Genomic DNA, 17,081 nt, shown 5'->3' with positions numbered 1-17,081 from the left:
ATACATACATAAAATTCAAGGGTAATGTGATCTTTATGAAAGAATAATATCCATCAAAAAATAGAGATCTTTCTGTTCACCTCATTTTGAAATACACATTATTTGTTAGATGTCAGTTTCATTAAAGGTGTTCTGAGAACAGAAATGGTATTTTATTTCTGTACCTATAAAAGACAAAAATTAAGTATAATATTTAAAAGTCACATCCTTTTGATGTTACATTTTTGGTTTATTGGCCTATTATTAGTTTGATTAGAGAACTGTCAATGTAAATAAACTGATTCATTGACTGATTAAAAACAAAAAAATGACCAAACAATGAATGAGATTCGCTCTCTCCAGAAGGAAATTGTGATTTTTTTTTTTATTATTAAGAACCTTACCTTCATCCTATACTCAGTAAGGCATGTATGTCATTCTGTTCGTCACACGTTATTTGTTCTCTTTCTCTCTCTCCCTTGTGTGTGTTACTTCATTGATTTTCACAATATTTTTATAACCAATTATCATCAAACTTCTAATTTTATAGCCATAAATGTAAAATGTTATTGATTAATTACCAGGTCCCAGTGCTGCTGAGCCAGGTCCCTCTTCCAGAGCTTTACCTGTGCATATGGCTACATCACCGGCACAGTTTGGCAAAGTACAGGTTTAGAAGTAGAATGTGTGAAAACATCAGACTTTTAATAATTCAACCTAGGTTACCTGGAACATAGAGTACTTTTGAAAGAGGCAGAAAATGGAATAAACAGATAAGGGAGGTGCTGTCAAGGCAGGTACCTGTTAAAATAAATGAGGTAGAGAATGATGACAGGAATTTACATCCTCATCTCATTTCTAAGTCACATTCCAGGCTAGGAGCAGCTTCTCTGAACCCCATGGAAAAAGCAGGTGAGGAGCATCCAGTCATCACCCATCACATGACTTATGTGGGTGTCATAAGGTGGGTCCTCCCATGCCGAGGCCCTGTCTCATATGCTGAGACAGAGAACAAGGCCAGGATAAAAAGGCTCAGGAGCAGAGCACCTCCATCTGCTCACCTCCTGAGCTGCCACTGACCCTGCACTGCCTGTGAACTCGGTAAGTGTCTACTGGGAAAAGGGATAGAAGCTTCCCAAGAAGGATGCTCAGGTAGGAGGAGGAGGGAAGCTGAGCAGGGCCTTGAGGGCTGGAGGCCATATTGCCAGAGGAGGAGAGATTGGCCTAGACTTACAGGTGAGGGGCAACAGGAATTCTGGCACAAATAAAGGGCATGAGGGACAACTGAGTGGCTATGCCTTGGGCTCTGGAGACAACAAGTTGCTCTGCAATGAGTTGGACCCCTCAGAACAGGGGACACTGAGCACAGAGACCTGTTCCACTTGTGCCAGTATTAGAAGGGGATCCAACTTCTGGAAATGCAGCCCTGTCTCAGCAAAGAAAGAACTAAAGCCAGGACAGGATATCAGTGGCTGCTTTGGCTTAGGAAACACACATAGCCATGGGTCTGGTATTTTCTCACTCACTTCCAACTTGATTAGGGGACCCACACACCTGAGACTTGCCAGGCCAATCTGTCATCATGAGTAGGTGGTGAGCAGAGGACACCTGAGCTCCAACCTGATGTGAGGGACTAGAGTTCAGGTCTCATGCATGTAGGAAATGATGGGCTTATCATCTCTTCATTAATGGAGTGGCTGAGTGAGCTGATAATTTTTAAGAACCTTTGCAATACTGACCTACAGAGGAAAATCATCTTGCAAGTCATGACAAGAGGGAATGATTGCTTTTCCCTTTTAAAAATTCTTTTCTCTGTAATGACCCTTAAGTAGGGCAATTTCAGGGTTTGGAGACATTTGCAATAATTTTCTCCTTTATATATAAATCTTTGACTCATGGACATGTTTTATAATATCATTTGGTCTTAGTTGACTACACTGGTACATTATTCTGACTTAAAAGGGTATCCTGAACTTCCATAGAGAGGATGAGGATGATGATGGTGGTAGTGATATGAGAGAATGGAGTATGAGAAGTAAAACTGGAGATGCTGTTTCTATGATTCTAAACAATGCTAAGAGGGTCAGAGTGGGCAGGTGGCCTCTGTGTCCTGGGTCTGACTTGTGTTTGTCTCTCCTTCAGCTCCTGAACACACACCTGCCAAGATGTCCTGCCAGCAGAGCCAGCAGCAGTGCCAGCCCCCTCCCAAGTGCACCCCCAAGTGCCCTCAGAAGTGCCCTGCCCCAAAATGCCCCCCAAAGTGTCCCCCTAAGTGCCCTCCAGCCCCTTCCTGCTGCAGTGTCAGCTCTGGGGGTTGCTGTGGCTCCAGCTCTGGGGGCTGCTGTGGCTCCAGCTCTGGGGGCTGCTGTAGCTCTGGGGGTGGTGGCTGCTGCCTGAGCCACCACAGGTCCCGCAGGTCCCACCGCCACAGACAGAGCTCTGGCTGCTGCAGCCAGCCCTCAGGGGGCTCCAGCTGCTGTGGAGGGGGCAGCAGCCAGCAATCTGGAGGCTGCTGCTGAAGTGCCCTTGACTTCCTCTCCCTTCTGAGGCTGCAGGAGTGGCTGGCGGAGAGGCTCGCGGGAAAGTTTGAGCTCTTGTCTGGAGCATCTTTCTAGCCTGATGTCCAGAAGCCAAAATCTTTCTCCTAAAACATGCTGGGGACCACATTCCCCATTGTCCAGTCTGTGCTGTACACCCCAAAGCACTGGCCTAGTCTTACACAGCATCTGTCATTATACTGTATTGCCCAAATTGAAATAATAAAATCTGAAATCTGCTCTCTAACTGACTATAAGACTAACTTATTTCCCTGCGTTTCCTACCCTTCTCCTCTCTCTTCTGCTGGTAGCTCCTCTGGCCTCAGTGGACAGAGGGTGGATTTTTGTCATTAGTAGGTAAAGTTCAAATTTTTGTATGCTTGATTTTTTCTCTAATTATGTGCATTCCCTTTTAACCAAAGCCCTGAAGCAGCAGTAACTGTTAACAGTGCTACTTCAACTTCTGGTTGTAAGTCTGTAAGCACCAGAGGGGTGCTCACAGAATAGTAGGAGGGAAGTTGGGCAGGTCCTTGGAGGCTGGAGAGATTTGTACAGACTGACAGGTGGGGGGCAACCGCCAGGAAACCATCACCTCTACACTTCTGTGCTTCCTATTCCCCACTCTTTTTATTAATTTATTTCCCTGGACTCCTCCTTCATTCAATCTTTATATAATATACATATAAATATATGTATGTATGTATATATATGTATGTATACATACATATTTTATACATACGTACACATATATAGATGTATGCATACATTTTATGGAATAAATCCATATATTTAAATTTTTAATCACTTCATTGATGTATAAATTTTACACAGTGAAATTCACTTATTTTAAACATATGACCTAATGAGCTTTGCCAAACATATGCAGTCATGTAACAACCATCACAAGTAACATCATACAAATATAGTTGATAATTAATCATTATTTGTAGAAAGTTCAAAAACTAGAAAAAAATTGCAATATATTCAAGAAAATGTGGATATATTTGACCACATTACAATTAAATTTTGAATGACAAAAAACACCATTAAAAGATGGAAGGATAAAAATTGACCTGTGAAAATAGAGTACATATGATAGGAATGGGGCCAAAATCCTGCTCTAATTTGGATGATGAATGTCCCCAAAAGACCCACGTATTAAAGGCTTTGCCTCAGGGGTGGTCAGCAGGACATGCCCTTGAAGGGGATTGACTCCTGCCACTCTCTCTTTGCTTTCTGGACATGAGGTGAGCAGTTTTTGTCCTGCCATGTGCTCCTTCCATGATGTGCTGTCTTGTCACAGGCCCAAAGCAATAGGGCCAATCAATCATGGATTGGAACCTCCAAAAATGCGAGCCAAAATAAATCTTTCCTTTCTATAAGTTGATTAGCTTATACATTTTGTTACAGTCATGGAAAGCTGACTATCAATATCCCTTATAACATTGTAGTCATATAAACTAAGAATTAAAAAGCAAATATTATGATAAAAGATTTGATGGAAGTCAGGGATGATTGATTTTAAAACAGAAGAAAAAATAAGAAATATCAATAACAAATTAGATTGTAAAAAATATTCAACTTTTAATGAAGGGATATAACTCATCTTTTGGGAAGGGAGCTGTTAAATGTATAAAACATTGGCAAAGGCTCACAAAATTCATTGTTGGCAGGAGCACAAATCATCACATGCTCTGTGTTATTGGGACTTGGGTGATTTTTATTCATTTAACAAATCTTTATCAGGGAAATAATTAAAGTTGTAAATTGTTATCGTTTAGATGTGGTGTCCCCCAAAAGTTCATATGTAAGATAGTGCAAGAAGGTTCAGAGGAGAAATGATTGGGTTGTAAGAGTCTTAACTCAATCAGTGAATTAATACCCTGATAGGGATTAATTGAGTGGTAACTGAAGCGTTAGAGTGTGGCTGGAGGAGGTGGGAACTGTGGTGTGGTTAGGGGGTATATATTTGTATGTGGCCAGTGGAGCCTCTCTCTCTGCTCTCTGATGACCATGTGAACTGCCTCCCTCGTTACACTCTTTCATCATCATATTCTGCCTCACCTCTAGCCCCAAGGAATGGAGTCGGCCTTCTGTGGACTAAGATCTCTGAAACCAACTATGAGCCCTCAAATAAACTTTTCCTCCTTTAAAATTGTTCTGCTCAGATCATTTAGTCACAGCAGCAAAAAAGCTGACTAAAACATAAATCAACATACCCTTTCTTGCAAAAGTTGTATGATTTTTTAGATAACATAAAAATATAAAAATAAAGAATAAATGGACAAGAATGTTCAGTACAGTAATTTAGAAATCATAGGAGAGTTCAGTGCAATTGTATATGAATTCAGGATGCTAAAAATTACAACACTGAAAATATAATTTTAAAAGATACTATTTAAAATAATAACCGAATTTTCTTTTAGACTTAATTTTTAAATTTTCTGTGAGATTTGTTTTCTTTTTTCCAACTTGATTATGGTATAGTTGCAAAATATTGTGTATATTTAAGTGTACATTGTGATTTATATACATCATAACCAAGCTAAGTAATGTGTCTATCACATCACCTAGTCATTTGTGTGTGTGTGTGTGTGTGTGTGTGTGTGTGCAGTTTGAGCACTTAAGATTTCCTGACTTAACAAATTTCAAGTATTGCAAATACAATATTTTTAACTAGAGTCACATTGTTGTACGTCGGATCTCCAGAGTCACTTATCCTGAATAATTAAAACCTTGTATCTCTTAACCAACATTTCTCCATGTCTTCCTCTCCCTAGTCCCTGGTAATCACCAGTCTGTTCAATGTTTCTGTGAGTCCCACATTTTTAGATTTCCACATATAATTGAGATCACAAAGTTTGCCTTCTGTCCCTGGCATGCTTTAATTAAAATAATATTATTTAAGCTTATCCATCTCATATATGGCAGGGTTTTCTTTTTTCTTTTTTTAAGGCTGATATTTCAACACACACAGGCACACACATGCAAGTATCACCTTTTCTTTATCCATTCAACTATTGTCAGACATTCAGGTTGTTTCAATATGTTGACTGTTGTGAATGATGCTGAAATGAACATAGGAGTATGGCTCTCTCTTCAAACTACTCATTTCCTTTTCTTTGGTTTTGTACCCAGCAGCACCATTACTGGATCATGAGGTAGTTCTATTTTTAATTTGTTAAGAAACCTTCATATTGTTTTCCAGAATGTGCCAATTTACATTCCCAGCAACAGTGTGCAAGGATCCCTTTTTGTCATGTCCTTGTCCCCACTTGTTATCTTTCATCATACAGACAGAGTCATGGGCCAGGTGGCATCTCATCCCATCATCCTAGAAACCAGGAGATGAGCTTCTTAGTAGACCTGCCATTATAAAAATCTAGGGATCAATCTCCTGACCACTTTCCCATCAGTAAGCCCTTGGGAACAACACGAGCAGGAGAATGAATGTTATGTAAGGTGAGACAATAGCAGATCTCTTAAGGTGACATGGCCACACATGCTTTATTATGCCTCTCTCAGAGTGTAGTTTCCCATGATTGTGACCTGAGTTATAAAGTATAACTATTTATAAACTATAAAGTCAATGCTCATGCAAGCAAGAGGCTTCAAAAGTTAAAAATATCTATTGTGTCCATAGTCCTGTGTTGAACTAGTAGAAGTAAAGCATAAACCCCAAGCCAGAATGTCAAGGAATTTATTACAATCTCATTGGAGTGTGAGGTCACATGAAGAACTGAACAAACAGTAAAAAACGGTGAAATCGACTGCACTGTCCTGGATTGCAAGGGCCAGGGCATTGTTGGAGGGACAGGCATAATTCAAGCACAGAAAATAATGCAATTCAACTTAGATCATTTCTAAGTGTGGGTGTCAAATGCCATATTTCACAGAAGGGTTTGAACTTTTTCCCTTAAACAGCATGCAGTCCTAACTAAGACTTTACTAATGACTCAGTATTCATCATTTATGGGGATGGGAAAGTGTTTTCCTGATTCTGACATGGGAACAGAATCAAGGACCTTCTTTTATCTTAGTTAGGTCTCTTTCCCCAACAAGTGAGGCAACACATGGACAAGGGAGGACCTGTCTCTTGTCAGCTGCACAGGTCCTATGAGTACTTGATGATTAGTAGCTTCTTGCTACCTCCCTCCACACAGAATTAGAATAGTTCCTAGGACCAGTGCCATCTCCTTCTTAAAGCTGCCCCACTCTCAGACCCTCTTCTTGGAACTAGGCTTCCAAAGCAATTTTTTCTTCTTTTCTTGATATTCTTCGAACTAAAGTTCACAGAAACCTCTGAATGTCCCTGGTGTGTCCCCGTCATCCCACTGGACCCTGTGGGTGCAAGTGCATATGTTTGTGTGAACCCATGTGTGTCTACACCATCCTGGAGTAAGACTCAGGCACACCTGGTTCTGCCACACATTTCTCATTCTCAGGTTCATGAATGTTGTAATAGAGATGATGAGGATTAGTTTCCAGACTGTTGTGAGGGACAGTGGGATCATGGAAGGAAACACCCAGTCAGGTACAATAACAGAGTGTGGTCTCTCAACTGAAATACTTATCTATCAGTAATTAAAAGGAAATGAGGTTTGATTGTGTGTGTGTGTGTGTGTGTGTGTGTGTTGTTTTCTTCTGCTTTTGATCATAGCAGTTTTCAGGAAGCAGTGCATCCAATTTTTTAAATGGCCATTTTTCAATTAAGGTCCTCCATACATTTTCATATAAAAATAACCCTGTGGTGGTGCTTGAGAGAAGAGCTGAAATGCAAGGTGGAATAAGAATTTGCTGTCCAGGGACCACACACCTGGGAAGACGGTGAAGTCTGTGGATGCGAAAGCAGGGGGGAGAAGAGGTGAGTTGGTTCAAGTTGGGGGCACTCCATGAGGTGCAGGACACTGTAGAAAAGAGTTTCTCAAGTAGAGGAGGCTGCACAGCCTTCAGGAAAAAAGAAGATTGAAACGCAAGGACGAACTTCCAGTGTTTCTGTTTTGTTTCTACGTGAACACAAGGATTACCTGAGGTTTTTTTGTTGTTGTTTTTTGTTTTTGTATTTGAAGTTTTGAGGACACTAATATAAAGATTAGTAATGCCAACTTGGTATATAAAGTGCTCCTCCCATGTCTGCAGGGCAACATTAAAAAATAGGAAAATTAATTAGAGGGAAGCAAATAAGACCTAGAACTAATGATGTGAAGAAAGTTCTCCTGTCAGGAAGTATCTGAAATAATTCGCCAGAGCATGGAATGGGTTAGAGGTTGATCGAATATGCCCATATTCAGGCTATAGTGGGCACGGAGGAACAACATCTGGTGAAATGTATGTGTTCACAAATTTGGGGTATTTTAGAATATTGTATTTAATTGATCACATACATGCGTATGCTTAGAAACAGAGATGTAAGTGTATGCACAGATTTGGACACAGGTATTGATAGATATAGATATAAATGCAGATATAGGTACAAGTATAGATATAGATATAGATATAGAATCCACATTGTCCTATTGCCAAGGCACCCAGTATCTCAGGGTGGCAGCTTTCCCATTTTATAGTTTTGCTTGATTCTAATCTTCACTACAATCACTAAATAGTTTTTCTTCACCATCCCCTCCTCCAGGAATAATTACCCCTAACCTTCAGGGCATCCACGTCCGGACTCCACCCTGTGTTCACTAATGAGGGCAGTCTCCAAGCCTTTGCAGCAACGCCTCTACTTCTCCTCCGGTTCGTTCTTGCTTCCCAAGAAGAACTGATCTACTGGCTGAACTTGACATGCCCCTGCTCTACCTCCATGCTTTGTTCCTTGATTTTTCCTTTCTGAGACAACACCATTCAAATCCCACTTGCTCTGGTACTGTTTATGTGACATAGCCTACAAACAAGATTTTAAGAAATCCTTTGACAGCACAACCCCAGCCTTATATTCCATCAGCAACTAGGCAAAATTATGTGCATATGGGTGGTTAATAGAATTTTAAGTGTTTTATCACTGGCACTGACGTGACTTTATAGCCATTTTACAATGGTTTAGATGGTCTTCACGGAAGACCACATCACCCTGCAGAGATCTGCCACCATCTCACCCGCGAAACACATTTATTCAGGTTTTTCCCATAGGCTTGGTTATAGGGATGGGGACATGGTTAGGATATCCTGCCTTGGACCATGCAGGCACCTAGTTCCTGATTGCTAGAATGATGGGGAGAAGAGGTCATCTGGCCCATGCCTTTGTCTTGAGACAGGGCAGCACCAGAACCATCAGTCTGCATGGACTTAGACGCTGAGCCAGCATCATCATCACTGGGGCCGACCCTGTGACCTGGATGTTAGCTATCGATGGCTTTGGGACCATTCAATAACCATTTGTGTCTAGCCAAAGCTTTCTGAGGCCACCAATCCATCCAAGCAATGTGTCTCTTTTATTAATAGTCTCTTATCTACTCAAGTAACAGTAGGGAGCACTGATGAGGTCCTAAGAGAGAAAACTTCACACTAAATTAAATTTCCTGCCTCTAAGGAGCCATGAGGAGGCACATTAATGAATTTATATTTGACTTTCCCTGAAAAAAATCTGTCTGTAGATTATAAATGATAAAATACTACTCTAAAACTAATAGGAAACATATGAAATTGTTTCTTAATTGTTAAGTCAGAGAAGATATGTTAAGAGTACATAAAATGTGTTAATAAAGATTTGAATGTTGGATGTGGTGGTGCACATCTGTTAACCCAGCTAGTTGGGAGCTGGAAACAGAAGGATCATAAGTTCAAGGTCAGCCTGGGCAACTTAGTGAGATCTTGTCTCAAAATTTTAAAAACATTTAAAAGGTTGGGATGTGGCTCAGTAGTAGAGTGCCCTGGGTTCAATCCCCAGTACCACACAAAAAAAGTATGAGCAATTAAATTACATAAAAATTAAATTGATATATGAAAAAGTAACACATATAAGGTAAAAAGGAAAGTTGTCAACTAGAGAAAAATACACGTCAAGTAAAGAATTAACTTATCTATTATATAAGTAAATCTTCAAATAGAAGTAATGAAAAATATAAGGACACAAAATGACTATTTCCAACTCCTTTCTTATAAACACACATGCACTCACGTTGTATTAGTCAGGGTTTTTCAAGGAAACCTAACCAAAAGGAGGAAGATATTGAGAGAGACAGACCAGGGAAGAGGGGGAGACTTGTCCTAGAAACTGGCTCAGACATTTGGTAAGTCTGAGGCCTGCAGAGCAGTTCAGCAGGATGGAGTCTGAGGGAAGGTTGAGATTAGTCTTGAGTCTGAATGTAGTCTGGAGGTAGAATTTCTTGTTCCTTGCAGGAACTGAGTCTTTTCTCCTAAAGTCTTCAACTGATTGTTGAAGCCCACCCTTTTTGGAGGGCAATGCACTTCACTCAAAATCTGCTGAGGTATGTTAATCACATTTAAAAATTTTTTCACAATAGCATCTGGACTGGTGTTTGACCAAAAACTGGGTAACCCATACCATATTATTATGTTGACACCTGACCATCACATGCACCCCTTGTCAACTTGATATTCCCACGTATTTCCTTGAACAAAACTTTCTTGTCCAGCAAATACTTTCTGAGGGAGTCTGTCTCTTACATCATCATTCTTTCATCTTCTTAGGTAACTGCAGGGAGAATGACTGAGATCTTATCTCCCACAAGATACACACACTGATTTAATTCTCCTCTGGGCCTCCCACTGTTCTCCCCTCTGAGCCACTAACTAGCAAGTAATGAATTTAGAATTTTCCCTCCCTGAAAATCATTCTTTTAAATTGTTATTGACAAACAGCACTACAAAAGTAATATGAAATTATTTCCTGATTTTTTAAAATTTATTCTTTTTAGTTATACATGACAGTGGAGGATATCTTGGCATATTTTTACAAACATGGAGTACATCTTACTCTAATTAGGATCTCAGTCTTGTGGTTATACATGATGTGGAGATTCACAGTGGTGTATTCATATATGTACATAGGAAAGTTATGTCAGATTTATTGTCTTTCCTATTCCTGTTCACCCTTCCTTCCCTTCATTCAATTGTCTAATTTACTGAACCTGTATTCTTCCCCTTCCCACTCCTTGTTGTGTGTTAGTGTGCATATATCAGAGAAACCTTTGGTTTTGGGGACTGGCTTATTTCACTTAGCATAATAGTCTCCACATCAATACACTTACCTGCAAAAGGCATAAAATCATTCTTAATGGCTAATACTCCATTGTGTATATATACCACATTTACTTTATCTATTCATCTGTTGAAAGGTATCTAGGTTGGCTTCATAGCTTAGCTATTATAAATTGAACTGTTATAAACATTGATGTGGCTGCATTATTATAGTATGCTGATTTTAAATCCTTTGGGTATATGTATAGGAATGGGATAGCTGGATCAAATGGTGGTTCCATTACAAATTTTCTGAGGAATCTCCATAATGTTTTCTAGAGTGGTTGCACCAATTTGAAGTCCCATCAGTGATGTATGAGTGTACCCTTTCCCCTACATCTTTGCCAACACTTATTGTTACTTGTATTCTTGATAATTGCCATTCTGACTGGAGTGAGATGAAATCTGTTTAGTTTTAATTTGTTTTCTCTAAACACTAGAGATGTTGAACATTTTTTCACATATTTGTTGACCATGTGTATTTCTTCTTTTGAGAAATGTCTGTTTGATTTCTTTGCCCATTTATTAACTATTATTTGGTTTCTTTGGTGCTAAGATTTTTTTAGTTTTTTGTATGTTCTGTATATTAATGCCCTACCTGAAGTGCAGGTGGTGAAGATTTTCTCCCATTCTCCCATTCTCTCTCTTCACACTCTTGAGTGTATCCTTTGCTGTGAATAGCTTTATAATTTAATGCCATCCCATTTATTGATTTTTTATTTTACTTTTTGCACCTTAGGAGTTCTTGTTAGGAAGTCAATTTCTGAGCTGACATATTGGAGTGTTGGGCATATATTTTCTTCTAGCAGGTGCAGGCTTTCTGATCTAATACCTAGGTCTTTGATCCACTTTGAGATAAGTTTTGTGCAGGGTAAGAGATAGGGTTTAAATTTCATTTTACTACATATGGGTTTACATTTTTCCCAGTACCATTTGAGAGGTTATCTTTTCTCCAGTGTGTGTTTATGCCTTTGTGTTTTATGAGATAACTGTATTTATGTGGGCTTATCTCTGTGTCTTCTATTTTGTAACATTGGTCTAGATGTCTATTTTGGTACCAATACCAAATATAAATAAGCCCAATTGTTCTAGATAGCAACATATGATTATCAATGCATAATGAATTTATACTTAAAACAGCATGTCCTTTTACACAATGATTGTTCTAAGTACTTAGCCTAAAGAAAAAAAAATATGATAAAGGACAGATAAATACATAAGAATACTATTTGCAGAGAGCCAACTGCGCCTATGCAAAGGTGAGCCAACCTGAGGCCTGCACTGTGGTCCCTGTGGCTCCCCAGGCCGGCCTCCATCTTGGGATGCTACAACAGCCGCCATAGCCCCTCCCCATGTGGTAGCTTCCACCTTAGGACAACGGACAGGACCTAGAGGCAACTGCCTGTCGCAACAGTGCCCACCACAGTGCTGCATACCCAAAAAGGCCACCCAATGCCACCCCATGGCCTGCCTTCTCAGCCCATCTCTGAAAGTGGTCATCTCCATCCTAGGTCACCTCTACTGCCAACTATAGTTGAGGCAGCTTCCATTGTGGGACACCAGCTGGACCCTGGAAGCCCAACACCAAGGTACCTACAAGTTTGACACTGCCACCACCAACTACAGACATGGTCACTTCCATCTAGGGACAACATCCAGGACATAGAATATTTTTTCCAAGGTCCCTACAGGCTTGGTTACACCTGAGAGTCCCTTTTTCTCTTCTCTCCTGCTAACAGTCAACTTATATTGATTCTTCCTTCATTCTTCTTATGATCTAATATCTCTATATTCTTACCTCCTACCTCAAAAACACACCCCCCTTCTCTCTTGGTCCACCATTAGAAACTATAGATACTATTGTAAACAAATTATTTATATTATAGATAATCAAACACATCATTTCTTTTTATTGCAACAAAACTGTCTTAATAGGGGTTGATTTAAAGCTGCATATTATTTGCATTTGGTGCTGTTAATATTGATCTCCCTCGTAAAGACAAGGTATTGGAAACCTGCAGAGACATTATAAATCTATAGGGTAGAAACTGTAATACCTCAGATTCACGGTGCTAGAGGGAAAGACACTCAAACAACATGAAAAAACAAGGGAAGAAAGTTCCCCAAACAAACCAAGATGCTACAATAAAAGAATTCATTGACAGCACAATAAAAGAAATGTCAGAGAAGTTCAGAAGCTACATAGTTAAAATGATCTGAGAAGTAAAGGATGATATAAGACAGCAAGTGCAGGCAACAAAAGATCACTTCAATAAAGAGATAGAGATTCTAAAAACAGCAAATGTATATCCTTAAAATGAAGGAGACAATAAACCAAATTAGAAACTCAATAGAAAGCATCACCAACGGACTAGATCACTTGGAAGACAAAACCTCAGACAATGAAGACAAAATATACCATCTTGAAAATAAAGCTGACCACACAGTGAAAATGGTAAGAACCATGAATGGAAGCATCAAGAAATATGGGATAACATGAAAAGACCAAATTTAAGAATTATCAGGATAGAGGAAGGAACAGAAAAACAAAGGAACGAATAATCTATTCAATGAAATAATACCAGAAAATTTCCCAAACCTGAAAAAATGAAATGGAAAATCAAATACAGAAGGCTTATAGGATACCAAATGTACAAAATTACAACAGATCCACACCAAGGCACATTATACTGAAAATGCCCAGCATACAAAATAAAGATAGAATTTTAAAGGCTGCAAGAGAAAACTATCAGATTACATAGAGGGGGAAACCAATACCGATATCAGCAGATTTCTCAACCCAGACCTTCAAAGCAAGGAGGTCCTGGAACAACATATACCAAGCTCTGAAAGAATATGGATGCCAACCAAGAATCTTATATCTGGCATAATTAAGCTTCAGGTCTGATGATGAAATAAAAACCTTCTATGACAAACAAAAGTTAAAAGAATTTACAACTAGGAAACCTACATTACAGAACATTCTCAGTAAAATATCCCATGAGGATGAAGTGAAAAACAACAATGAAAGACAGAAAGGGGAGGAGCTACACTAAAGGAAAGGTCAATCAAAGGAAAAACCAAATCAAGTTAAAAAACAAAAATAAACCAAAATGACTGGGAATACAAAACAAATCTCAATAATAACCCTGAATGTTAACAGTCTGAACTCATTAATCAAAAGACATAGACCGAAAGATTGGATTTACAGAAAAGGCCCAACAATATGCTTCCTTCAAGAAACTTACCTCATAGGAAAAGGCATTCACAGATTGAAAGTGAAAGGATGGGAAAAAAAACATATCATTCTCATGGTCTGCATAAAATCAGGGGTTTCCATCCTCACATCAAATAAAGTGGACTTCAAGCTAAAGTTAATCAGAAGGGAATCATACATTGACAAGACATAACAATTGTACATATTTATGCCCCCCCCAAAATGGAACATCTATGTACATCAAACAAACCCTTCTCAATTTCAGGAATCAAATGGACCACAACACAATACTGGGTAATTTTAACATACCTCTCTCACCATTGAATAGATCTTTCAAACATAAACTAAACAAAGAAGCTATAGGACTCAATAATATGAGCAATAACTTAGACTCAACATATATAGAATATTCCAGCAAATACACTTTTTTCTCAGCAGAACATGGATCCTTCTTTAAATAGATCATATGTTATGCCAGAAAGCAACTCTTAGTAAATACAAAAAAATAGAGATACTATTGTGCATTCTATTGGATCATAATGGAATGAAATTAGAAATCAATGATGAAATAAAAAATAGAAGCTACTCCAACACCTGGAGACTAAATAATATGCTATTGAATTACACATAGATAATAGAAGACTTCAGGGAGGAGATTAAAAAATTCTTAGAGGTAAATGAGAATACCATACCAATACAACATCAAAATCACTGGGACTCGATGAAGGCAGTGTTAAGATTAACATTCATTGCATTGAATTCCTTCACTAAAAGAATTAAAAGTCAACAAATAAATGACCTAACAAGACATCTCAAAGCCCTTAAAAAAGAAGAACAAATCAACACCAAAAGTAGGATAAGATGGGAAATAATTAAAATCAGAGCTGAAATCAATGAAATTGAAGCAGAAGAAACAATTGAAAAAATTGACAAAACAAAAAGTTGGTTCTTTGAAAAAATAAATTGATAAATCTCTAGCCACACTAATGAAGAGAAGAGAGAAAACTCACATTACTAAAATTCATGATAAAAAAGGAAATATCACAATGGACACTATTGATTTACAGAAGATAATTAGAAACTATTTTAAAAATTTGTACTCCAACAAAACAGGAATCTCAAAGACATCAACAAATTTCTATAGACATACAAACTACCTAACCTGAATCGAGAGGACATACATAATTTAAACAGATCAATTTCAAGCAAAAAAATAGAAAACACCATCAAAAGCCTTCCAACCAAGAAAGCCCGGGTCCAGATGGATTCTCAGCAGAGTTCTACATGAGCTTCAAAGACGAATTAATACCAATACTTCTCAAAGTATTCCATGACATAGAAAAGGAGGGAATCCTTCAAAACTCATGCTATGAAGCTAGTATCACCCTGATACCAAGACCAGACAAAGACACATCAAGGAAAGAAAACTTTGGGTCAATATCTCTGAGGAATATTGATGTAAAAATTCTTAATAAAATTCTGGCAAATTGCATACAAAAATATTAAAAAGATAGTGCAGAACAATTGAATGGGGTTCATCCCAGGGATGCAAGGTTCGTTCAACATACAGAAATAAATAAATGTAATTCATCACATCAATAGACTTAAAGGTAAGAATCATAATAATCTCAATAGATGCAGAAAAGGTATTTTACAAAATACATCACCCCTTCATGTTCAAAACACTAGAAAAAATGGGGATAGTAGGAACATACCTCAACAATGTAAAAGCTACCTAAGCCCAAGGCCAACATCATTCTAAATGGAGAAAAATTGAAAGCATTTTCTCTAAAATCTAGAACAAGATAGGGATGCCCTCTTTCACAACTTCTATTCAACCTAGTCCTTGAAACTCTAGCCAGAGCAATTAGACAGATTAAAGAAATTAAAGGGATATGAATAGGAAAATAAGAACTCAAAGTATCCCTATTTGCTGACAAAGTGATTCTATATTTAGAGGATCCAAAAAAATTCACCAGAAAACTTCTAGACCTAATAAATGAATTCAGCAAAGTAGCAGGATACAAAAGCAATACCCATAAATCTTAATAAATGCATTTATATACATCAGTGATGAATCCTCTAAAAAAGAAATAAACCTAAAAAAATCAAATACTTGAGAATCAATCTAACAAAAGAGGTGAAAGATTTCTACAATTAAATCTACAGAACGCTAAAGAAAGAAATTAAGGAAGACTTTAGAAGATGGAAAGATCTCCCATGTTCTTGGATAGGCAGATTTAATATTGTCAAAATGGCCATACTACTAAAAGCGTTCTACATGTTCAATGCAATTACAAATTAAAATCCAGTGTCTTTCTTCATGGAAATAGTGAAAGCAATCATGAAATCCACTTGGGAAAATAAGAGACTGAGAATAACCAAAGCAATCCTTAGCAAGAAGAGTGAAGCAGGAGGTATAACAATACCAGACCTTAAACTATACTACCCAGCAAAAAATGGCATGGTGTTGGCACCAAAATAGACAGGTAGACAAATGGTACAGAATAGAAGACACAGAGACAAATCCATATAAATAGTTACCTCATACTAGACAAAGGTGCCAAAAACATACAATGGAGAAAAAAATAGCCTCTTCAACAAATGGTACTGGAAAAATTGGAAAACTTATGCAGCACAAGGAAATTAATTCCCTACCTCTCACCCTGCACAAAACTCATGTCAAAGTGGATCAAGGACCTAGGAATTAGATCAGAGACCCTGCGCCTAATAGAAGAGAAAGCAGGCCCAGATCTTTATCACTTTGGTTTAGGACCTAACTTCCTTATCAAGACTCCTAAAGCACAAGAAATAAAATCAAGAATCAATAAATTGTGTGGATTCAAACTAAAAAGCTTCTCAGCACAGGAAACAGTCAATAATGTGAAGAGAGAGCCTACAAAGTGAGAGAAAATCTTTGCCACAGGAATATCAGATAGAGCACTAATCCAGGATACATAAAGAACTCAAAAAACATAACACCAAAAAAGCAAGTAACTCAATCAATAAATGAACTAAGGAACTGAGCAGACACTTCACAGAAGAAAATATACAACTGATCAACAAATATATGAAAAAATGTTCACTACCTCTAGTAATTAGAGAAACACAAATCAAAACTACTCTAAGATATCTCACTCCAGTCAGTA

At 38.2% G+C, this 17,081-nt stretch overlaps 1 long non-coding RNA gene across 1 annotated transcript; it reads left to right on the top strand.

Moving 5' to 3' along the window:
- Nucleotides 1–1,015: 1,015 nt before the first annotated feature.
- LOC124975906 (uncharacterized) lies at nucleotides 1,016–2,763 on the top strand. Its single transcript, XR_007106931.1, has 2 exons — nucleotides 1,016–1,080; nucleotides 2,122–2,763. It is a non-coding gene; the product is annotated as an uncharacterized LOC124975906 (long non-coding RNA).
- The last annotated feature ends 14,318 nt before the right edge of the window (nucleotides 2,764–17,081 follow it).

Source organism: Sciurus carolinensis, chromosome 1 (genome assembly GCF_902686445.1).
Source record: "Sciurus carolinensis chromosome 1, mSciCar1.2, whole genome shotgun sequence".
NCBI lineage: Eukaryota > Metazoa > Chordata > Mammalia > Rodentia > Sciuridae > Sciurus > Sciurus carolinensis.
Note: the sequence above shows the minus strand (reverse complement) of the source record. Positions and strands in the feature narration are given on the sequence as shown.